Below are 25,390 nucleotides of genomic sequence, written 5' to 3' on the forward strand. Positions count from 1 at the left end.
CGGGTGACTTACGCTACACCGCTGCAACTTTACAGGCAAGTGCTTTGCGAATAAAGCACTTGCCTGAAAAACTTGCGGCGGCGTAACGTAAATGAGATACGTTACGCCCGCACAATTTTTCGCCCATCTACGTGAATCTGGGCCTTAATTATTACATGGTAGGCAGAGCTGTATCCTGGCCTAGGCCAACAAGGCCCAGGCCTAGGGTAGCACTTTGCAGGGGGGCAGCACGGAAAGAGTCCCCGCGGGCTTGTGCTACACTGTTAGTGTAGTGCCAGTCTTATGGGGCAGACTGGGCTGAGAGGCAAATGAGTCTAGCGCCCCCATAAAGCGGACGCACTGTTTCCAGTATTCGGGCGGCCGGGTGGGTGGGGCGCTGCTTCTAATTTTGACTATCCTATCATCCTGGACAACAAACCTTCCTCACTGTGCTATATGTTTTCTGCTGCATGGTAATATGTTCTTCAGGGGTCAAGTCCTGGGGAAAAAGTGTGGGAACTCCCACCCAAGATCCACTCCCCCACCAAAAAAAAGAAAATGATACGCTCATATGCATAATTACTAAACCGCATGTTTTTTTTTCGAAAAAAGAAGCAAGTTGTTTCTAAATCCCACGATAACTCGTGGCAGACCTCCGCAATGTCTCCTGGGAACAATGACAAAAGCTCCCGGGAGACATTGCGGCATCGAGGAAGTGACGGAATACCCGCACACTACACGATGAATCCATATACAGGAAGCGGCCAGTAACAAAGGATTACTAAGGTTCGCCTGCCCCTGACAGTGACTTGAGCTGGGCATCGCCGCTTAGTGAAGGATTGGCTCGGGCGGCTCGGCTGCTCTCGGCTGCTCTAGTCCTGCAAAGGGAACTGAGTTCCTGCTGTGAAAAAAGTGCAGGAACTCCGTTCCCACGCGTTTCCGCAGGACTTGAGCCCTGATGTTCTTAGTCTTCTCCATAAAATTATCAGAAATTTGTGCTTAAAGTAGAACTATAGGCACTATTTTCCATTTTGGATAGAGTAAGGTAGGGTTATAGCCCCTGACAGTTTATTTTTTACCATCCCTGTCCCATTGCAGAGATTTCCCTTCACTTCCTGCCCAACAGCCAAACAGGAAGTGAGAGGAAATCTATGCAAATCAAGGAAATCCATTGCCCCCCCCTAGGCCCTCAGAACTAGTGTCCCCACTCGAAAATTTCAGGGCGGGTCTTAAAAAGAAGGGGGTGTGGCCTTAACAGGAAGGGTCGGGTCATATTTAAATTAGGGGGTGCAAGAGTTTAGTCAGGCCTAGGGCAGCACAAAACCTAAATACACTACTGATGGTAGGGCAGCAAGGGATAGTAACATAACATAGGTGAATAGAAGACTTTATATTGTGACATAAATATAAACCAATGGGATCTTATAGCTTTTCCTGGTCAGTAGCAGCATAGGTAGTTTACTGCCATTTGAGATGTATCTTGGAGAAGGGATGTAATTAGGCTTCTTCCCCAATTCAATCTAGCCCTGTTCTTTAGCTTTAGCTTTCAATAAACTCGGCCTCCCTGCCTCCCTCTGGTCCCTTTTTTTGGGGTGTATGTTTTACTGTAATGCCAGCTAGTAATGGAGACCAAAGAGCTTTGAAGCAATGTGGCTTTAGTTGGAGGTTAAAGAAATTGGTGGAGATATGGCTGCTCTTTGAGATTTAAGTGATTGAGTACACTTTGGCCGGTTATGATTAGCGACACGAGAAATTAGAAACACTGCGGTTGTGTATGATTGGAGATTAAAGAGATTTAGGTACTGTGGCTTGCTTTGTTTAAAGACTGAAAACATTGGGGGCACTGTAGCTGGCTGTGATTCAAGAACAAAGAGACCAAGGGCATGGTGAATGGAAATTATTTAAGACCAAAGAGATTGAGGCACTGTTGCTGGCTATAGATTGGACACTGAAGAGATTGGGGGGGCACTGTGGCCGACTGTGATTAAAGACAAAAGAGATACTGTGGCAAGCTATGACTAGAGACCGAGGAGATTAGGGACACTGTGGCAGGCTTTGATTGAAGACCAAGAAGATTAGGGGCACTGTTTCTGACTGTAAATGGAGACCTGAGGAGATCCAGAGTATTGCGTTATTGGAGACTAAGGAGATCTTGGATACTGTGGCTGGTTGTGACTGGGGACCAAGGAGATCCAGGACACTGTGGCTGCTTGTGACTGGAGACCAAGGAGATCTGGGATATTGTGGCAGGCTGTTAATGGAGACTGAGGAGATCTTGGACCCTGTGGTCAGCTACAATTAGGGGCTGAGGTGGTGATCCAGGAACTGTGACAGGCTTTGATTGGAGACCGAGAAGATTAGGGGTGCTGTGACTGAATGTATTTCGGAGGCCCGAGGAAATCCAGGATATTGTGACGGCTGTTATTGGAGACTGTCAGGAGCGTATAGAGCACCTGCTCCATTACAGATGCAGGTCCCATTCAAGCTTCCTGGTTTTGGTTGTGTTACATTCTCCCTCTGGGTGGAGACCAAACATGATTTAAGCCAGCCAAGGCTTCATTCTCATGTTTGTGATATTGCGCTTGTTACAGATACTCCAAGCTCCCCGTTTGTCTTCCCTGCTCTGCTAGATTGGACTCCCTCGGCGACAATTCTCTGAACTTTTGACTACGGATTTGACCCTAATTACGCTGAACTTTCCCTGCCTTGTATCTGGACTGTCATTGAACCACTTTGCCGGCCTGCCAACTGCAAGTATCTGTTTGCTGTGCTCAGTGTGTGCCTGCTCTGGCATGATGGCCAGGCACTATAGCATTGTGTATAAGCCCTGGGGGCAAAAAGGTACTGATAGGCCTTGTTTGCCTTATGGGAAAGGGGGCTGCTATAGGAGCATAGAACACAGAAGCCAACTATAGTGCCTTGCCACCATGCTGGGGTTGGTGCAAACTTAGCACAGCAATCAGGTATTTGCAGTTGGCAGACAGACAGTGGTTGAATGACAGTCCAGGTACAAGGTAGACAAGGTTCATAGTGGTCAGGGTCAAATCTGTAGTCAAAAGACAGGCAGAGTTCGGAGTAGTATATATCCGTCCGAGATCATCAATGAGGGAATCCAGTCTAGCAGAGCAGGGAAGACATTTAGGGAACTTGGAGCATCTGTAACAAATGAAATATCACAAGCATGAGACTGCAGGCTTGGCTGGCCTAAATCAGGTTTGGTCTCCACCCAGAGGCTGGCCACATCAATCATCTTGCAGGTGGACAGACATCTGTGATGGAGAAGGAACGCTAGACGCTCCTTACAGAGACTGAGGGGATCTTGGACACTGTGGTCAGCTACGATTGGAAAGTGAGGCAATCACTCTGGGACGCTGTGGCTGGCTGTGATTGTTGACCAAGGAGATTTGAGGTACTGTGGCTAACTGTGACTTGGGAGCCTGGACTGAATGGCCATTGGCAGTAAACCACAGGAAGTCTATTCAGGAAGAAAACCTTTGCATGACCGAGAAACACCCACCAAACCAGAAGAAAACCAGATCACCAATGCAAAAAGGAAGAAAAATATGGATATTAGCTTTTCGTCCATCAAACATATCTGAACAACCGTTGACAGGAGTTACACTGTTGCTTATGGCCAAACTACGCAAGCGATTAACTGTAGTCTTGACCAATGTAACACCAAAATATCCATTGATTGATTACTGCCAATCTTTGGAGAAATCTGACAAAAATTCTATGATGTATGAGATACACTGCAGACAATTGTGAGTGATTGAGTGAGTGAGTAACTTGTATAGCGCAGCAATTGCGAACTTAATCGCCTCAAGGCGCTTGACATCCAGAGTCGTACCGGTCCTTCAGAAGAGGTGGGTCTTTAGTATTTTCCTAAAGTTGTAAAGGAAAAGAGATCGCGCTAAAAATAACAGTGAGTGGTGAACAAAGTTCAAATCAATGTGAATAGTCCCGCCACACGGGCAAATTAATATAGTAATCTCCCAGGTGCACCAACGAAATCCACAAGAAGAGTGCTTTAAAGGAAAGATCCTCCACCAAGGTTAAGAAGGGCCTCTTACCGGATGGAATTGATCTCCAGATTATAAGAGATCTCACACAGCATGATAAGAGGTACTGGAATATATCACATAGGCAGCCACAGCATTGGAATCCTTATCAGAATAGGTCCTCATTAAGCCAGAAACTTCCCAGTAGATCATCCACAAGTATGCAAGAAAACAAAGGCTCACATAGTGTAAAATCCTTATGTTTTAATGGAGAAAGTAAATGCAAACACACTTACATGTGGTAGATAAAAAACGAGCACATAAAAGCCGGCCAGCTTTGGAATCACAGCCCGTATCGGGTGAAAGGTACGCGGTGACGTCAGCACGCCGCCTCCCAACGTTTCGTCGCAATTGGACTTGATCACATGATCATTGATTTGAACTTTGTTCACCACTCACTGTTATTTTTAGCGCGATCTCTTTTCCTTTACATCTGTTTTTGTGTAGTATAACACTTTTTGATCGCAGCTTCACATATTTTTGCTAAAATAAGCGCAATATTTTCTTTGTACTATTTTCCTAAAGGCCTGATGGTTTTCCTCCAAGCGGATGGTAGTGGGTAGAGCATTCCAGAGCCGAGGTCCTTGGACCGAAAATCTGCATTCTCCCTTCGATTTGTATCAGGATTTAGGAATTTGGAGAAGGTTTTGGTCGGTTGACCGGAGCACGCGCTTGGTGACGTAGGGTTTTATTTTCTCGCTTAAGTATTGAGGAGCGTCCCACTGTATACATTTGTGGGTGAGGCAGAGTGTCTTGAATGTCACCCGGTCCTGTACGGGCAGCCAGTGGAGGGACCTCAAGACCGGGGAGACTGATTCCCACGGCTTTTTACCAGTTACCAGTCTGACTGCCGTGTTCTGGACGACTTGCAGACGTGAAATCTGGTATTTTGGTAGTCCTAAATAGAGGGAATTTGCGTAGTCGAGTCGTGAGTTGATGATAGTTCCAACCACTACTGCTGTGTCCTCTTCCGGGATGAAGGGGATGAGTCTACGTAGCATGCGGAGCAGATGATGAGAACCGCTGACGACTGATCCTATTTATGCATCCATCGTCATGTCTGAGTCAAAGATGACTCCGAGACTTTTGGCTTTTTTGCTTGGCGCGATGGTTGACTACACATCTAACAATCCAGTAAACGTACACAATTAATCGCTGCAAATTATGTTTTATCGTGGAATCTCGGGACGCCTTTGTAGATTAGTCCTAAAATGTGTACACAATGACCAAAAATTGGCTTTATAAGTTAAAATCTTATGCAAGGGGATATCCATAGACTTTGGAATTTATATATAGGAAGAAATGTATACATAAGGATGTGATGGGGGTTAATGGGTTAAGAATGTACCCCCTCCCTTTCTCCAGTGACAGAATGCAGACTCCCAACATCCTCCTCCCCCTGGCTGGAGATTAAAGAGGAAGCCAGGAGTTGGGGAGGAATGACACAAAATGGGTTATTTCAACAGCGGAGAGCAGCCAGACCTCTTTCCCAGTGCCCCTTACCCTCCGACACATTCCAGGCCTGGCCAGATTCCTTGTAATCCCTACACAGAGAGCAGCAGAGGAGGACTTCTTCCACACCATAAAGTCACAGGAGAGACAGGGCATGACTCCAGGTCACCAAAGGCCAAAGCCAGGGAGACATGGAAAAAGACATGTCACAGGCCAATTCATACAAGTCAAGTAGTGCGAGGACTGAAAGTGCCGCAAGAAGAACTGCCAGTGCTACTCATATTAACCAATCATCTTCTCACTGTTACTAGCACAGACAGAAAATCAAAAATGCTTTCTTCTTAACAAGGACAAAACCAATGCTTGTTTAACCACTTCCATACAGGGCACTTCCGCACCTTCCCGCCCAAGCCAATTTTCAGCTTTCAGCACTGTCGCAATTTGAATGACAATTGCGCGGTCATGTTACACTGTACCCAAACAAAATTGGCGTCCTTTTTTCCCCACAAATAGAGCTTTCTTTTGGTGGTATTTGATCACCTCTGTGATTTTTTTTTTTTTGCGCAACAACTAAAAAAAGACTGAAAATTTTGAAAAAAAATAAAGTTATTATTTGTTTCTGTTAATTTTTTTGTAAATAAGTAAGTTTTCTCTTTCAATTACGGGCACTGATATGGCGACACTGATGGGCACCGATGAGGTGGCACTGATAGGCGGCGCTGGTATGCGGCACTGATGGGCGCTGGTATGCGGCACTGATTGGCACTCATAGGCGGCACTGATGGGCACTGATGGGCGGCACTGATGGGCACTCATAGGCGGCACTGAAGGGCACTCATAGGCGGCACTGGGCACTCATAGGCAGCACATATGGGCACTCATGGGCGGCACATATGGGTGGCACTGATGGGTACTTATGGGTGGCACAGATGGGCACTGATAGGTGGGCACTGGGCATGGATTGGCACTGTGGGGTGGCACTGATGGACACTGTGGGGTGGCACTGATGGACACTGAGGGGTGGCACTGATGGATCCATGTTGCCTGGATCCACTGATTGGCATCTTTTTTTTATTTATATTTGGCATCTTTTTTTTATTTATATTTTTTTTACCATTTTTTTTCCCCCCTTTTTTAAATTTTTTTATTCCCTGGTGGTCCAGTGTGGTGATCCGAGGGGGGCTGCGCTGATAAACACTCTTTACCGAGATCGGTGTTGCGGGGACCGGTGTCAGACTGACACCCCGCAACAACGATCGCACAGCGGCTCAATATCCTGACGAGGTCATATGACGTCCAGTCAGGAACTAGCAACCACTTTGCCGCCGTCAATCTGTCATTGGCGGGCGGCAAGTGGTTAAAGGGTCACTAAAGGAATTTTTTTTTTTAGCTAAATAGCTTCCTTTACCTTACTGCAGTCCTGGTTTCATGTCCTCATTGTTCGTTTTTGCTTTGAAGTAGCTGTAATTCTGCTGTGATCTCCACACTTCCTGGTTGCCTGTTTCCTTATAACCATGGTACTGGGAGATTTTCACGGTGGTCTAAGCTGTCATTACTGTGTGTCTAAAACTCCTCAGAACCAATCAGATTCATTTTAAAAACAAAACACTGCCCTGGATTTGTTTGTTTTTGTTCTGTGAGTCTTCCCGACTCACCTCTCACCCGGAACTTCATGTATGTACATTTAAAACCAAAGTGAAACTAGAGGCACATTATATGATAGATTAAATTCAATTTTTAATCATTTTTAAAAGGAATCAGTTAACTTTTATGTCTCTATAACCTGTAAACAGTAATTTCAGCAAAAAAAATGTTTTCCTTTAGTGACCCTTTAAGTACACACGAGCGGAATTTCCATTGGAAAAAAGTTGGATGGTTTTTCCAACGGAATTCCGCTCAAGCTTGGCTTGCATACACACGGTCACACACAAGTTCTCTGAACATTTGAGTTTTAAGAACGCAGAGACGTACAACAAGGCGAGAAAAAGACGTTCAATGCTTCCGAGCATGCATGTTTTTTCCCCCCGTCGGAATTGCATACAGACGATTGGATTTTCTGAGAACCTGCTCTCAAACTTTTTCTGGTGACAGCAAAAAGTCTGATGGAGCATACACACGGTCGGAATTAAGTATAGTAGATTAAGCCATTGTGGCGTAATTATGAGGATTGGCACCCTGCAAATGATTTTTACCCTTTAGGTTCCTTGCCTTTATACCTTTCTATACAGTGGAACCTTAAATTACGAGCATAATCCGTTCCAGGAGAATGCTCGTAATCCAAAGCAATCGCATATCAAAGCGCGTTTCCCCATAGAAGTCAATGGAAACGAAAATAATTTGTTCCGCATTGACTACAATAGCATGCAATACCGCATGTGGCCAGAGGTGGTGGGAGCGCTGGAGAGCCTCGGAAATACTCGAAAAAAGGCTCGGGGGCACCATAGCTGAACTCGGAAAACCTCGGAAAGACGTAGGCACAGAGTATTTCCTAGTATTTCCGAACGGCTCCGGCGCCCCCCCCCCACCTCAGGCCAAATGCGGTACTGCAACCACTGTGGCTTGAATCCTGCTCAAAGACAACGGGCCAGATTCACAAAGAGTTACGCCGGCGTATCAGTAAGCCAACGTAACTCCGAATCTAAGCCAGTCGTATGTCTAAATGTATTCTCAAACTGAGATACACTTAAACATGCCTAAGATACGACGGCCTGCGCTGTCGTATCTTAGGGTGCAATATTTACGCTGGCTGCTAGTTGGCGCGTCCATTGAGGTCGCCGTAGAATATGCTAATGAGTAGTTACGCCGATTAACGAACGTACGCTTGCCCGTCGCAGTAAAGATCCGCCGTTTCCGTAAGAGATACGCGGCGTAAAGATAAACATGCCCCCTAGGTGGCGTATCCTATGTTAAGTATGGCCGTCGTTCCCGCGGCGAAATTTTGAAATTTAACGTCGTTTGCGTAACTCGTCCGTGAATAGGGCTGGACGTCAATTACGTTCAGGTCGAAACCAATGACGTCCTTGCGACGTCATTTAGCGCAATGCACGTTGGGAAATTTTAGGAACGGCGCATGCGCATTAGGTTCGACGCGGGAACGTGCCTAATGTAAATGATCTACGCCCCCTACCCGGCTGATTTAAATTACGCGGGCTTGCGCTGGGGGATTTACGCTACGCCGCCGCAAATTTTACAGGCAAGTGCTTTGTGAATCAAGCACTTGCCCGTAAAAAAATTGCGGCGGCGTAACGTAAATGAGATACGTTACGCCGCCACAGATCTACGTGAATCTGGCCCAACATTCGCAAACCGAGTTGTGAAACGCTCGTTAACCGCGTTACTCGCAATCCGAGGTTTCACTGTAGTTTTTTAATGACAGAGGGCCATATTCTCGAAAAATATCCGCCTGCTGCGCTTAGGGCACTTACACTCCGCTGTCCCAACTTACTGGAGCAGGTGCTGTATTCCCCAACCACTTGCTCCATAAGTTGGGACAGCGGAGTGTAAGTGTCCCGGCGTAGCCTGGCGGATCTCCAAGGGGGCGTCTTCTATTCAAATGAAGCGCGCCCCCGATGCGAAAGAACTGGGCATGCGCCGGGCTGCAAAAAGCCCAGTGCGCATGCTCCAGTTCTCGGCGGAAAACGTCAATGACGCCGACGTGTGCGTCATTGACGTAAAGTCGTATTCAAGAACGACTTACGTAAACGACGTACCCGAAGAAAAAACACGACGGGGACCCGACGCCATTCGTAACATGGCCTACGCGAGACTTGCGGAAACTTACCCCTCATATAGCAGGAGTAAGTTTCCGCTTACGCAAACGACGTTAGCGACGGTTACGCGACGCGAACTCGTTCGGGAATCGGCGTAGAAGGATCATTTGCATATGCAAATGACTCCTTCACGTAAATGGCATCTAGCGGCGGCCGGCGTCATTGCATTTAAGATCCGCCAGTGTAAGTGACTTACAGATGGCGGATCTTAAGTGTATCTATGCAAAAATGATTCTGAGAATCAGGAACATAGATACACAGGCCAAAAAAGGGAGTTACGATGGAGTATCTGACTTACTCCATCGTAACTTCACTGAGAATATGGCCCAGAGTCCCTTCAAGTGCAAGTAGGGTGATATCGTAATGCTCCCCGACAAATAAAAAACACATGGCATTTTTTTTTTTTTTTACAAGCTTGCCTTCCCTTGTAAAAGCGGCATTATCCTTTTATATACACACATTTCCTTGTAAGTGATGCCTCCGTCTACTTAGGATTCCAGCAAAGTCTTTTTTTTCTCATTGCCAACATTTTAAATTCATTTCAAAGTACACTTTACTGCTGAGCTGGTTTTTCATAAGCTTGGCACAGCAAACCTCTCTTTTAAGAACATAGAACAACCTTAAAGCGGGAGTTCACCCATTTAAAAAAAAAAAAAAAATCTCCCCTTAGCTTCCTGCTCGTTCGGTCTAGGGGAATCGGCTATTTGTATTAAAATATGAGCAGTACTTACCCGTTTTCGAGCTGCATCTTCTTCCGTCGCTTCCGGGTATGGGTCTTCGGGAGCGGGCGTTCCTTCTTGATTGACAGCCTTCCGAGAGGCTTCCGACGGTCGCATCCATCGCGTCACTCGTAGCCGAAAGAAGCCGAACGTCGGTGCGGCTCTATACTGCGCCTGCGCACCGACGTTCGGCTTCTTTCGGAAAATCGTGACGCGATGGATGCGACCGTCGGAAGCCTCTCGGAAGACTGTCAATCAAGAAGGAACGCCCATTCCCGAAGCCCATACCCGGAAGCGACGGAGAGGATGCATCTCGTAAACGGGTAAGTACAGCTCATATTTTAAATTAAATAGCCGATTCCCCTAGTAAAAACGAGCAGGAATCTAAGGGGGAAAAGTGCCCTCTAAGGGTGAACCCCCGCTTTAATACTCTAATAACATTTACAATTAATCAGTAAATACAGATATATTTGTTTTAGTATATTTGTGTGTTTTAGGGCTCATTCACATCACACAGTGGGGGGTCATTTACGAAAGGCAAATCCACTTTGCACTACAAGTGCAAACTACACGTACAAAGTGCACTTGAAATTGCACTGAAAATGCACTTGGAAGTACAGTCGCTGTAGATCCGAGGGGGAAATGCAAGGAGAATAAAAAAACAGCATTTTAGCTTGCACATGATTGGATGATAAAATCAGCAGAGCTTCCCCTCATTTCAGATCTACCCCTCAGATTTACAGCGACTCAGTGGCGTCACTAGGGTTGGTGTCACCCGGTGCGGTAAAACATGGTGTCACCCCCCCTCTGTGTAGACTGCCCAGCACCAAGCAGGCAGCGCACGGGCACGGGGCGCACCCCAAACCAGTCCCTGTAAATGATAGTATTGGGCAGTATAGTGGCAGGTTAGGGTAGTATAGAGTGGTATAGTGACAGGTTGGTGTAATGGGGTGGTATAGGACAGGTTAAGGTGGTATAGGGCATGTTGGGGTGATATAGGGTAGTTTGGGGTGGTATAGGGCAAGTTAGGGTTGCATAGGGCAGGTTGGGGTGGTATAGGGCAAGTTAGGGTGGTACAGGGCAGGTTGGGGTGGTATAGTGCAAGTTAGGGTGGCATAGGGCAAGTTGGGATGGCATGGGAAAGGTTGGGGTGGTACAGGGCAAGTTAGGGTGGCATTGGGCAGGTTGGGGTGGTATAGGGCAAGTTATGGTCGCATAGGGCAGATTGGTGTGGTACAGGGCAAGTTAGGGTGGCACAGGGCAAGTTGGGGTGGCATGGGCAAGTTTTGGGTGGTACAGGGCAGGCTGGGGTGGTACAGGGCAGGCTGTGGTGGCACAGGGCAGGCTGGGGTGGTACAGGGCAGGCTGGGATGGTACAGGGCTGTTTGGGGGGGTACAGGGCAGGCTGGGGTGGTACAGGGCAGGCTGGGTGATACAGGGTAGGCTGGGGTGGTACAGGGCAGGCTGGGGTGGCACAGAGCAGGCTGGGCTGTTACAGGGCAGGCTGGGTTTGCCCAGGGCAGGCTGGGTTTGCCCAGGGCAGGCTGGGCATGTCAGCTAAAAAAAAACAAAAAAAAACGGGATGGTGTCACCCCTCTAGCGGGTGTCACCCGGTGCGGACCGCACCCCCCGCACCCCCCTAGCAATGCCTCTGCAGCGACTGCACTTCCAAGTGCACGTTCAGTGCAATTTCAAATGCACTTTAGACACTGAACCCAGCTCTACTTCCTGCAGGAACTACCAGCCCACCTGGCTGCTTCTCCACCAGCCTATGTGGCTGCTCTGAAGATCTCCCAGGGTAAGGAACAAGAAGAGTAAAGCACAACGCTGTCCTCCTGAAAGGCATGCTCCATGTGGCAGTCTCTCCTTCTGAATTTCTGGGTGATGTACTCACACTGTCCTCCTTGCTCCCTGCTGCTGCTGCTGCTCAGCCAACATTCATTGAAATGCATTGCTGTCAGGATCCTCCCAAGCCAGCTCAAGCTCAGGCTGGCCCCTCCTAGGCCACCGACGGTCTCCTCAGCTCTCCATCTTCCACCCGACTCTGCTGCTGGCATGGCTCTCTCATATTTAAGGGCTGACTCAGCCACCCTGCCAAGCCTTCTGCCTGTGGATTGGCCAAGTTCCCCTAAGTATGCAGATCAGCCCTCCTGGCCTCCCCCCACTAACTTCTAGAACAGGGGTCTCCAAACTGCTGCCTTGGGGCCGGATGCGGTCCTTCGCTTGCCTTTATCTGGCCCTTGGGGCACTATTTCACTCACTGATATAAGATACTATTCTGCCACGTGATGTCAACAATGGGACACAGTTCTCCCACTGACACCAACAATGGGGCATTATTTCTCCTAATGATACCAATGATGGGGTACTATTCCTTCCAATGATACCAACAATGGGACACTATTCCACCCACGGATACTAATGATGGGGCACTATTCCTCTCAATGATACCAATGATGAGGCACTATTTCTCCCAATGATACCAACTACTGTAAGTGGAAAAGAGGATCAACAATGCCCATCTGCAGCCTCACTGTGCCCATCTGCAGCCTCACTGTGTCCCTCACTGTGCCCATCTGCAGCCTCACTGTGCCCATCTGCAGCCTTACTGTGTCCATCTGCAGCCTCACTATGCCCATCTGCAGCCTCACTGTGTCCATCTGCAGCCTTGCTATGCCCATCTGCAGCCTCACTGTGCCTCACTGTGCCCATCTGCAGCCTCACTGTGTCCATCTGCAGCCTCACTGTGTCCATCTGCAGCCTCACTATGCCCGTCTGCAGCCTCACTGTGTCCATCTGCAGCCTCACTGTGCAGCCTCACTGTTCCCATCTGCAGCCTCACTGTGCCCATCTGCAGCCCCACTGTGCCCAGTTGCAGCCTCACTGTGTCCATCTGCAGTCTCACTATGCCCGTCTGCAGCCTTACTGTGCCTCACTGTGTCTATCTGCAGCCTCAATGTGTAGTCTCACTGTGTCCGTCTGCAGCCTCACAGTACTCATCTGCAGCCTCACTGTGCCCAGTTGCAGCCTCACTGTGTCCATCTGCAGCCTCACTATGCCCGTCTGCAGCCTCACTGTGTCTATCTGCAGCCTCACTGTGTCCGTCTGTAGCCTCAATGTGCCCATTTGCAGCCTCACTGTGCCCATCTGATCTCCTGTGTACCTTTGATCTCCATGCTGCGGCAGTCGGCAACTGTAACAAAGACCCGCCTCCTCCTTGTACGTGATAGACGGAACACTGAACGCTAATCTCAGCATTGTATCAGTGTTCAGTGTTCCGTCTATCACGGATGAGGAGGAGGCGGGGCTTTGTTACAGTGGACGGTCACCGACTGCAGTTAAGACTGCATGAACAGCGGGAGACTTGAGTATAAGCCGAGGGGGGCTTTTCAGCATCAAAAAATGTGCTGAAAAACTCGGCTTATACGCAAGTATATACGGTAGTTTTGAGACCCCTGTTCTAGTTTCTCCAAATTTCCAGACCATGGGGAAGGTACCAGAGGCCTGCAACTGTGAGTCATCCGGCCTGACCTGTGGTAACCCTGACCCAATTCCTGCGCGGTTCTAGTAGCACACTAGAAGGTGCTACACATAATTTGCAGGGAATTGTGGAACAGTTTTCAGGCCAGGCGGAGCAACCAAGTCCTGGCATTTGAAGCAGCCAAAACAACATTGATGATAGGCAGGTGTTCAGACTCAGAGAAATGTGGTGCAATGCTTATATAAATAGCCATGGCCTTGATGTACAGGTATCACCATAAAAAGGACTTTTTTGAATCCAGAATTCATACCACAAAGCAAGACTGACCTGACAGATGTATATATTCAACTTCCTTTGTATCTCTGTGGTGATCACGTTGTCATCTTTCAGCCTCCTGAGGGAAAAACAAAGAATGATCAGTTTGAAATACTTTTAAATACTTCAAATAAACTAAAAAAAACATACTTATTACATTTCTGTAAAAAAAAAAATCCTCATGTTTTATACTAACAAAAACAGAAAAATTATCTGTTGATCTGCCAAAAATTCAGTGTGCTCCGAATTTCCTGTCTGGGCTGACAACACCAGGAATTTACTGAACTGAAATTCCAAGCAGTGTTGTCAGCACTGCCGGTGTTTCCTCAGATATGGTGACCTTTCAGAATGGGTAACGGAAGTGACGTTCCAATGTCGCCATCTACATATATATATATATATATATATTTTTTTTTTATTATTATAATTTTTTTTTCCTTAGAACCAATTAATTTTATTACCCAGGTGCATAATTTCATACTTCCTGTGATGGCTGACAACGCATCACCTAACGTTCTAAAAAGAGGACAGCATTGTCACTCTAACATCAGCTACTGCATTGAGTTACTGAAGTCTCATGGTGCTGTTCACAAATCAGATCCCCATTGTTGATGCATCATTTTGAGGAAGGCACCAGAGACAGTAATAGCTAGATTCAGAAAAAGTGAAGCCGGCGTATCAGTAGATACGCCGTCGTAACTCTGAATCTAAGCCGTCGTATATTTAAATGTATTCTTAAATTGAGATACACTTAAATCTAGCTAAGATACGATGGCCTGCGCCGTCGTATCTTAGCTGTCTAGTTCCGCCGGCCGCTAGTGGCGTGAACGCTGATTTACGCCTAGAATGCGTAAATCAGCGAGATACGCCTATTCACGAACGTACGCTTGCCCGTCGCAGTAAAGATACGCCGTTTACGTAAGGCGTTTTCAGGCGTAAAGTTATTCCACCAAAAAGCTGGCCTAGCCAATGTTAAGTATGGACGTCGTTCCCGCGTCGAATTTTGAAAATTTTACGTAGTTTGCGTAAGTTGTCCGTGAATGGGGCTGGACGTAATTTACGTTCACATCGAAACCAATAAGTCCTTGCGGCGTACTTTGGAGCAATGCACACTGGGATATGTCCACGGACGGCGCATGCGCCGTTCGTTTAAAAACGTCAATCACGTCGGGTCACGATTCATTAACATAAAACACGCCCCCCTGTTCCTCATTTGAATTAGGCGCGCTTAGGCCAGCACATTTACGCTACGCCGCTGTAACTTAGGACGCAAGTGCTTTCTGAATACAGCACTTGCCTCTCTAACTTACGGCGGCGTAGTGTAAATACGATACGCTACGCCGGCTGAAACATACGCCGCCCTACGTGAATCCCAGCTATAAGTTTGTGAAATCTCCAATTAGGAGTGAAATTTCATCTTGCTGCTGTATATAAAACAGATGTTGTTATCTCTTGGCGGACAATGGATAAAGACAATTCAGAAGGCTTGGCCCCATACGTGATATATAGAAGGTAGTAAATGCCGTTCCTTCATATTGGCTCTCATGGAACACACATGACCCCATCCCATTCTCTCTGTGTGGTCCTCTCTATTTTTCATACTGAAGAGGCAAACAAGATGCTTTGCTTCATGTTATGTCCATTAGTGGACACTGGCAATCCCCGGAATGAGGTTTGTGTGATCATTTTATTCCAATTTCCAGCGATTGCCTATGTAGCACCCTCTTAAATTGGTACTAGGTTGGGTAAATTTAGTTCTGGCTCACTTTATTCAGCGGAGCTGCATTTCATTGCCAGGCAGATTTAGTTCTGGCACACAGTGTAGCTGTGCTTGATTGTTCTGGCTTGCTCTATGTTTCAGTGGTTGTAGGATGAACTGCTTCCCCCCGTTTGTCCACAAATGTTCTGGAAGATAGTGAGCAGGGAGAGTCAATTTGGCAGCTAAATATTTATGTAGACCTGGCCAATCCCCGGCCCACTGAAAGACTAGGGGACCTCTTTAAAGGAGTGATCTTTGAGCACACTGCTCCTGTAACTTCATAGTGCAGATTGAACCGTCTTGTTACATAGTTACATAGTTACATAGTTAGTCAGGTTGAAAAAAGACACAAGTCCATCCAGTTCAACCACAAAAAATAAAAAAACAAAATAAAAAACACAGTAAAATCCTATACACCCAACTCCATACCCACAGTTGTTATAATACTTGGCCATGATGTCCATATGGGTGGGTATAGTGGGTATGGTTACTCTAGTCCTGTATAATTTTGAGTCAGGAGAGCTTGGGGCAGAGGCTGATGGGAAGAGGCTACCACTAGCATTCTGTCATGTAAGCTTGAAGCCTTAGGAAGTGAACCCTTCTGTGAGGACAATGGAAGCGTTGGATGGCCATCATGAGGCAGATCCACAAAGATCTGCCCCGGCGCAGCGTATCTGAGATACGCTACGCCGCCGTAACTTACTTTTTTTGGTTTGAATCCTTAATGAATTCGTGCCATAAGTTACGGCGGCGTAGTGTATCTCTTGCGGCGTAACGGCGCCTGATTCAAATTGGCGAGTAGGGGGGCGTGTTTCATTTAAATGAAGCGCGTCCCCGCGCCAAACGAACTGCGCATGCTCTGTTCCTAAATTTCCCCATGTGCATTGCACTAAATGACGTCGCAACGTCATTTTTTTGGACGTGGACGTAAATTACGTCCATCCCGATTCACGGACGACTTGCGCAAACAAAAAAAAAAATTCAAATTAAATGCGGGAACGACGGCCATACTTAACATGGCAGGTTTAACTATACGCCACCAAACAGCAGCTTTAACTATACGCCGGAAAAAGCCGACTAGAGACGACGTAAGAGAATGCGACGGCCGCGCATACGTTTGTGGATCGTCGGAAATAGCTAATTTGCATACTCAACGCGGAAAACGGCGGGAACTCCACCCAGCGGACGCCGAAGTATTGCATCTACGATCCGAAGGCGTACGAAGCCGTACGCCTGTCGGATCTAAGCCAGATGCCGTCATATCCTGGTTTGAGGATTCAAACTAAAGATACGACGCGGGAAATTTGAAAGTATGCCGGCGTATCAGTAGATACGCCGGCGTACTCTCTTTGTGGATCTGCCCCCATGTGTTTACACTGGACTTGCACTGTGCAAAATTATTGATGTTGGCACTATCAGGGCAGAGGTGAAGAGTGTGTTGTCAAAGAACTGCGCAAACAAACTGAAAAAACATGTGAAAAAAAAACATCAATTGCAGCCACTGTGCCCGTCAAACGCTGCCACTGTGTCCATCAAACGCAGTCACTGTGCCCATCAAACGCAGCAGCCACTGTGCCCATCAATTGCAGCCACTGTGTTTATCAAACGCAGCCACTGTGCCCATTAAACGCTGACACTGTGCCATCAATTGCAGCCACTGTGCCATCAATTGCAGCCACTGTGCCATCAATTGCAGCCACTGTGCCATCATACGCTGCCACTGTGCCCATCAAACGCAGTCACTGTGCCCATCAAACGCAGCCACTGTGCCCATCAAACGTAGCCACTGCCACTGTGCCAAATTCTGCCAGTGGGCCAGTGCAAGTGTGTCCCCCGCCCGCTCGCCGTCTGCCCGGCACTTACCCTGTCTTTTGGGGCAGTGGGTGATGGCGACGAGCGGGGTCCTTCATGTCTCCTGCACTTCTTCTCTGTCAGGCATTCAATAGCGGCGCCTGTTGTTTCAGCCAATCAGGTGACGGGTAATTAGACCTGAGCAACCTGATTGGCTGAGAGGCGGGTCAGTGTTAGGGAAGCAATGTATTCGCTTCCCTAACACACCAATGAGTAATCAGCGAACACACAGCAGTGCGCCCGCTGTTTACCCTTTTGGCAGCCTATTAGAGCCCACAGGGTCTAATCAGGAAGCCTATAAGTGCTTATGGCTCTAATCAGATGCTTTCAAAACACGTGCGCCGATGTAATTCATATGCCCGGCAAGGGGCCGGGCACATGAATAGGGGGCGGCAGCGGCGACCATAGATGCATTGCATGAATCTATCTATGGTGAGAGAGTGACAGGAGAGGGGAGGGCGGAGCTCCTGCGCCCTTTATGGATGCACTGCCACTGGTTAAAAGGCCACTCATGAGGGCATTCCTTATTTCTGGAGTAGGGACTCAGGCCTGGAAAATATAAGTGACCAAAGATAGTGGAGTCCTCTACATTACAGGTGTGTGTATCCAGGGCCAATCCACCCTATAGGCTTACTATGCAATCCGCTTAGGACCCCGCAAAGGTGCGGAGGGCCCCCCAAATTACTAGAGGCCCCGCCTGGTGAGAAGTTATTTTCGGCCCCTCACCCCGCTTCTCAACTAGCTGCCTGCATGGGAGAAGAGGTAAGAAGTCAGCACCCCACCGCTGGGCCCCAGGGAGGTTGGCACTGTGTGTACCGTATCTCATCTCTGAGCAGGATGACGTTCGGATGGGCCCTTAGACAGCATGGACGATCCTGGCAACGAATCAGGGCCCTGCTTACTCTTGCCCTTTTATTTTTCATTACAGAAACCAGAAAGTTTGTAGAAGACGTCTCGCCTCATCCCTTTACATTTTTGCCCCCAGTTAGCCCCATCCCACCTATCAGTCTATTTCTAAATACACGGAATTCTGTCGCTACGCATTATGTCCTATCAGTCTATTTCTGAATACACGGAATTCTGTCGCTACGCATTATGTCCTATCAGTCTATTTCTGAATACACGGAATTCTGTCGCTACGCATTATGTCCTATCAGTCTATTTCTGAATACACAGAATTCTGTCGCTACGCATTATGTCCGATCTAGGCGTGGACACAAAAGTAGAGAATTTTGGTAAGTCTCAGTATACAGATGCGGATCAGTTCCAGTTCATGGTGAGACAGATGTGGACGGTCTCAGCCCACTTCCAGCCCCCACCCCGGCGCTATTATTAGAGACATGTGTAGAGCCGTTTCCATGCTGGATGTGTCCCAGAAACACAAAGACACTTTTATATCATAAGGACCCCATGCAGCTGGATGTGGCGGAGAACAGAGGAGGGGTGATGATGGGGGGGGGCCCAATGAATAAAGGAGGATGCAGCGCATGAAAGCCATGGAACAGGGAAGAAGATCGGGGCGGACAGACTCTACTTGTAGGAGAGCGCCAATAAAGTGAACTGGGGCAGAATAAAGCGGAACTTCTACATCGTGAGCCAATTATGCTGCATTTCATTGAACCCCTTCACCGGTCTACTGGGGCTTTGGGCAAACTAGACCATTAACCACTTCATTACTGGGCACATATACCCCCTTCCTGCCCAGGCGAAATCTCAGCTTTCAGCACTGCATCGCTTTAAATTACAATTGCGCAGTCGTGCGACATGCCTCCCAAACAAAATTGACGTCCTTTTTTTCCCACAAATAGAGCTTTCTTTTGGTGGTATTTGATCACCTCTGCGGTTTTTATTTTTTGCGCTATAAACAAAAAAAGAGCGACAATTTTGAAAAAAAAACACAATGGCCCAGATTCAGGTACGATTTGCCCCTTTTTTACGGAGGCACAGGGCAGCGGTTTTGCCCTGCGCCCCCGCAAATTATCTGCGCCGCGCGCGATTCACGGAGCAGTAGCTCCGTAAATTGCGTGTGCGCTCTTTAAAATTGCCCTGCGTAAGGGCGCCTAATGTAAATGATCCCGTAGGGGGCGGGAATCATTTGAATTAGGCGCGCTCCCGCGCCGAGCGTAGAGCGCATGCTCCGTCAGTAAAACTTTCCCGACGTGCATTGTGGCAAATGACGTCGCAAGGACGTCATTTGCTTCCAAGTGAACGTGAATGGCGTCCAGCGCCATTCACGAATCACTTACGCAAACAACGTGAAATTCAAATTTCACGACGCGGGAACGGCGGGTATACTTTAGCATTGGCTGCCCCTACTATTAGAAGGGGGAGCCTTACGCTAAAGACGCCGTACGGAAACTCCGTAACTTGCGTTCGCAGGGCCCGCGCAACAATGTGAATCGGTGTTAGTATGCAATTTGCATACTATACACTGAGCACAATGGGAGCGCCCCCTAGCGGTCATCGCAAGAATGCAGCCTAAAATCTGCGTGGCATAAGAGCCTTATGCCACGCAGATTTTAGGCTGCAGTCGGCGTTACGATGTTCCTGAATCAGGAGCATTCGTAACGCCGGGGCAAGTAAGCAATTGCGCTGTGTAACCTATGGTTACGCAGGCGCAATTGCTTCTTGAATCTGGGCCAATATTTTTTACTTTTTGCTATAATAAATATCCCATTTTTTTTTAAAAAAAACTATTTTTTTTCTCGGTTTAGGCCGATATGTATTCTACATATTTTTGGTAAAAAAAAAAAAATCGCAATAAGCGTATAGTGATTGGTTTGCGCAAAAGTTATAGTGGCTACAAAATAGGGGATAGAATTCTGACATTTTTTTTATAATTTTTTTTTTTTACTAGTAATACGGCGATCTGCGAATTTTGTCAGGACTGCGATATTGCGGCGGACACATCGGACACTTTTGACACATATTTGGGACCATTCATATTAATACAGCGGACAGTGCTATAAAAATGCACTGATTACTGTATAAATGTGACTGGCAGGGAAGGGGTTAACCCTAGGGGGCGAGGAAGGGGTTAAATGTGTATCCTGGGAGTGATTCTTACTGTGGGGGGAGGGGGGTGACTGGGGGAGGTGACTGATGCTGTGTCCCTATGTACAAGGGACACAGCATCTGTCTCCTCTCCCTGACAGGACGTGGAGCTCTGTGTTTACACACAGAGCTCCACGTCCCTGCTCTGTCATTGCCAAACGCGGGTACCTGGCGGACATCGCGGCCACCAGGCACGTGCAACGGCATCTCGGGGACGCGCCGGGTGCTCGTGCGCGCCCCCCAGTGGCCGGAGGACGCGAGGACGTCAAAAGACGTCCTCCCGGATTTATAGAGCCACCTGGAGGCCGTCTTTTTACTACGGCCCGGGTCTAAAGTAGTTAAAGGAGAAGAAGTGCAGGAATATAAAAAATAAACATACATACTTACCTACCTGTCCCCCACAGGCTTTAAGACCCGAGCAATCGCATGACCGCTGATTGTAAATTCTTGTCCCTCTTTCCTCCTCCTTTGTCCCTCATTTTGGTCTGATCTATATACAGTGGAACCTCGGATTCTGAGCATAATGCGTTCCAGGAGAATGCTCGTAATTCAAAGCACACGCATATCAAAGCGAGTTTCCCCATAGAAGTCAATGGAAACGAAAATAATTTGTTCTGCATTGACTTCTATGGCATGCAATACTGCATGTGGTCAGAGGTGGGGGTCGCCGAAGAGCCTTGGAAATACTCAGAAAGGCTCGGGGACAGCTTGGGTGAACTCGGAAAACCTCAGAAAGGCTCGGAAACTGAGTATTTCCAAGATTTTCTGAGAATTTCCCAATGGCTCCGCTCCTTTCCGGCGCCCCCGCACCTCTGGCCAAATGCTGTACTGCACACCACTGTGGCTTGAATCCTGCTCATTTTGCAAGACAACACTCGCAAACCGAGTCAGGATTTAAAAAAAAAAGAAATGCTCGTATTGCGAAACGTTTGTTAACTTTGTTACTCGCAATCCGAGGTTTCACTGTAGTTATATTTATCAAAAAGTGTTTCCCAGTGCTAAACCTTTCATCCAATTTCTAAATTGCTGCATTTGTAAATTTCAAGAGCCAATACAAAGGATTAGGAATGGCAAACAAAATGCACTTTTGGTTGAACGAATATATTTTTTTTGTATACAGTACTTATCCTTTAAGGGGGCGTGGCAGAGGGTGTGGCCTACATACTTTTGCTAATAAGTAAATGACACTGGCAGGCAAGGGGTTAAACACTCAAGGGGTTAAGTGTGTCCTAGGGAGTGATTATAACTGTGGGGGGGGGGGGGGAAGGGGTGGGCTACCACTGACATGAAAGTGATCATTTTTCCCGATGACAGGGAGCAGTATATCCCTGTCATGTCACTAGACGGAACAGGGAAATGCCTTGTTTACATAGGCATCTCCCCGTTCTGTAGCTCTGTGTCACGATCGCAGGACACCGGCAGACATCGAGTCCGCGGGACCCGTGGGCATGATCACAGAGTAAGCGGCAAGCGTGCCCGCCCGCACAGCTGCAAATTCACAGGGACGTACAGGTACGCCTATTTGCCTGTACGAGCCCTTCTGCTGACTCGTTTTACAAGCGTTGTCTCGCAAAATGAGCAGGATTCAAGCCACTGGGGTGTGCAGTACCGCATTTGGCCCCCGCACCTCTAGGGAGACCACATTTCCAAACTACCATTTAGGGACACCCTCCATTCCCAAAAATCAGCTTGTGCTGTAACGAATCACAGCACAGTGATTGGACACAAGAGGCGGGATTTATGATTTCTCCAATCACAAGCAGGGGGCAGGGATTGTGCTCCTCCAGGCATTCCCGGCCAGGACAAGTACTGTCAGTGAGTAAAGCGGTGATGTGGTGGCCTTTTTTGGGGGCATCAGATTGGCACGGGGGCGTGGCTGTGTCAGTTTCATTCCGGGACACTGTATTGTCCTGGAATGAATGTGCCCGGGAAAGACCTGCAAAATGTGGGACTGTCCCGGGCAATATGGGACGCGTGGTCACCCTACGCACCTCTGGCCCCAAGCAGTACTGCATAGACAAGCAGTGGCTGTGGAACAGATTATCTGCATTTCCATTATTTCCTATGCGGAAACTTGCTTTGATATACGAGTGCTTTGGATTACAAGCATTCTTCTGAAACTAATCATGCTCGTAATCCAAGGAATTATTGTATATACCTTATTTATCGCGGTATAACGCGCTCCCGCGTATACCGCGCACCCGTAAAGTCTGCCCCGAATCCTGTGGAAAAAAAAGTTTTTTTTGTACTTACAGTTTTGGTGTCTTGCGCGGCGTCCATCGGCGGACTCGTCGGGTCCGGCGTCCGTCTGCGGCTTCTGGTGTCATCTTCGTCGGGTCCGGCGTCCTTCTGCGGCTTCGGGTGTCCTCTTCGTCGGGTCCGGCGTCCGTCTGCGGCTTCGGGTGTCCTCTTCGTCGGGCCCGGCGTCCTTCTGCGGTGTCCTCGTGTCCTCCCCGCTTGTTTCCCGCGCCGAGTTTGAATACTGCGCCGACATATACCGAGCGCAGTACACTCGTGTATCGTCGGGCAGGCTCGGCAACTCTCGCGCTGAAGTCCTGTACGCTCAGGACGTCAGCGCGAGAGGTGCCGAGACTGCCCGAAGATACACGAGTGTACTGCGCTCGGTATATGCCGGCGCAGTATTCAAACTCGTGGCGGGAAAGCGGGTATCGGCGTATACCGCGCACCCACGATTTTGCCCTGATTTTCACGGCAAAATAGTGCGCGGTATACGCCGATAAATACGGTAGATCAGACCAAAATGAGGAAGAAAGAGGGACTTTGTTCCAAATTAGGGACAATTCCTTAAAATCAGGGACAGTTGGGAGATATGCAGGTGTACCATTCAAAAAATAAAGGTACCGCAGTGCGCAAACTCTTGCGGTGACTCGTGCGTTTCCTCAGTACGATGGCGTGAAGGTACCCTTACACCTATTACACAGAAGAAGGCTGTGCTGGTAGGGAATGTACATAAACCTGTTGGGGCAGTCTCAGGTATTATAGGGGAGAGATGATAACGCACAGCACAGGTACACCATCAGCACGCACAACGTCTATACTGTGCTGAACATATTATACACAATGCTGGAGCAATGTGACAGCCCCCCCCCCCCCCCCATCAATGCCCTATAAATACAGCGTGCTCAGCGGCCGCATTATCAGCGCTCGCATGAATACACTGCTGTGTGTGGCGTATAGAGTAATATTTATGGGTACAATATCTCTATTCATCCATCCACAGAACTCAGCAGATCTGTACAAAAGGACGGAAAGACGCACGTCATAATAGCGGAGATACAACAAACACACAAACATCCCCGGCCATGACACAGATGGGAGATGTAAGGGGCGGCGGGCGGGCGGGTGTGTACACACTTCACACTGCACTGTATGGGTTGTGCTTCTAGACTGTAAGCTCTAATGATCAGGGCCCTCTGATCTCTCCTGTATTGATTTGTATTGTAACTGTACTGTTTGCCCCCATGTTGTAAAGCGCTGCGCAAACTGTTGGCGCTACATAAATCCTGTATAATAATAATAATCAGCCTACCGTATTTTCCGGCGTATAAAACGACCTTTTGGATGCAAAAAAATGCATCCAAAGTCGGGGGTCTTCTTATATGCCGGTGACTTGTCCTGAATGTTCCCCTATGGGGGAAGTTCCTCCACTGACTGCGCAGGCGCAAACTTCCCGACGGAAATCCCCGAACCTCGCCCGGCATCCAGGCTCATTCTTTAACATCCCCGTGGATTGGAGGATGTTAAAAAAAGAGCCAGGAGGCCGAGCGAGCGAAGCGAGCCGTCCGAGCGCAGCGAGGACGTGAGGCCGACTGGCCACTTACCTCACTATCCACGTCGCCCTGGATGCCGGCCGCCGTTCGGGGATTTCCGTCAGCAAGTTTGCACCTGCGCAGTGCTTGAAGGAACTTTCCCGATGGCTGGAACCATCTCAGCGCATCAGTTCGCGCATGCGCTGGAACTTCCACGATAGCTGGAACCAGCATGTCAGATCACCGGTACCTGTCTCCGTCAGGCTGCGGGCATCCATGATTTAAAAGCCGCGCCTCCTTCTCAGACTGTTCCGCGATTGGCGGAACACTCATTTTCCCAGCAGGGCCTCTGTTCAGTGTTCCGCCAATCACGGATGCCTTCTCCTCCTTGGATGAGAGGACATCCGTGATAGGCGGAACACTGAACAGAGGCCCTGCTGGGAAAATGAGTGTTCCGCCTATCATGGAACAGTCTGAGGAGGAGGCGCGGCTTTTGAATCATGGATGCCCGCAGTCTGGAAGCCAACATCTGAAAAGAAAGTAAGGTAGGGAGATCGTCTTGGCCGGCACAGTGGTGGCACATCGGAGGCATGTGATGGCACAGTGGAGGCATGTGATGGCACAGTGGAGGCATGTAATATAATGGCAAAGTGGAGACATGTAATGTAATGGCACAGTGAGGCATGTAATGTAATGGCACAGTGAGGCATGTAATGTAATGGCACAGTGAGGCATGTAATGTAATGGCACAGTGAGGCATGTAATGTAATGGCACAGTGAGGCATGTAATGTAATGGCACAGTGGGGCATGTAATGTAATGGCACAGTGGGGCATGTAATGTAATGGCACAGTGAGGCATGTAATGTAATGGCACAGTGAGGCATGTAATGTAATTGCACAGTGAGGCATGTAATGTAATGGCACAGTGGGGCATGTAATGTAATGGCACAGTGGGGCACGTAATGTAATGGCACAGTGAGGCATGTAATGTAATGGCACAGTGGGGCATGTAATGTAATGGCACAGTGAGGCATGTAATGTAGGGCACAGTGAGGCATGTAATGTAATGGCACAGTGAGGCATGTAATGTAATGGCACAGTGGGGCATGTAATGTAATGGCACAGTGAGGCATGTAATGTAATGGCACAGTGGGGCATGTAATGTAATGGCACAGTGA

General features: G+C 48.2%; 1 protein-coding gene across 1 annotated transcript in view; it reads right to left on the reverse strand.

Moving 5' to 3' along the window:
- The window catches only part of KANK2 (KN motif and ankyrin repeat domains 2), a 167,810-nt gene that overhangs the window by 70,106 nt on the left and 72,314 nt on the right, over window positions 1-25,390 (reverse strand). The window contains exon 2 of the mRNA XM_040346470.1: window positions 13,790-13,856. The gene's annotated coding sequence lies outside the window, so the exon portion shown is untranslated. The remainder of the gene's footprint in view (window positions 1-13,789; window positions 13,857-25,390) is intronic.

Source organism: Rana temporaria, chromosome 3 (genome assembly GCF_905171775.1).
Source record: "Rana temporaria chromosome 3, aRanTem1.1, whole genome shotgun sequence".
Classification (NCBI taxonomy): domain Eukaryota; kingdom Metazoa; phylum Chordata; class Amphibia; order Anura; family Ranidae; genus Rana; species Rana temporaria.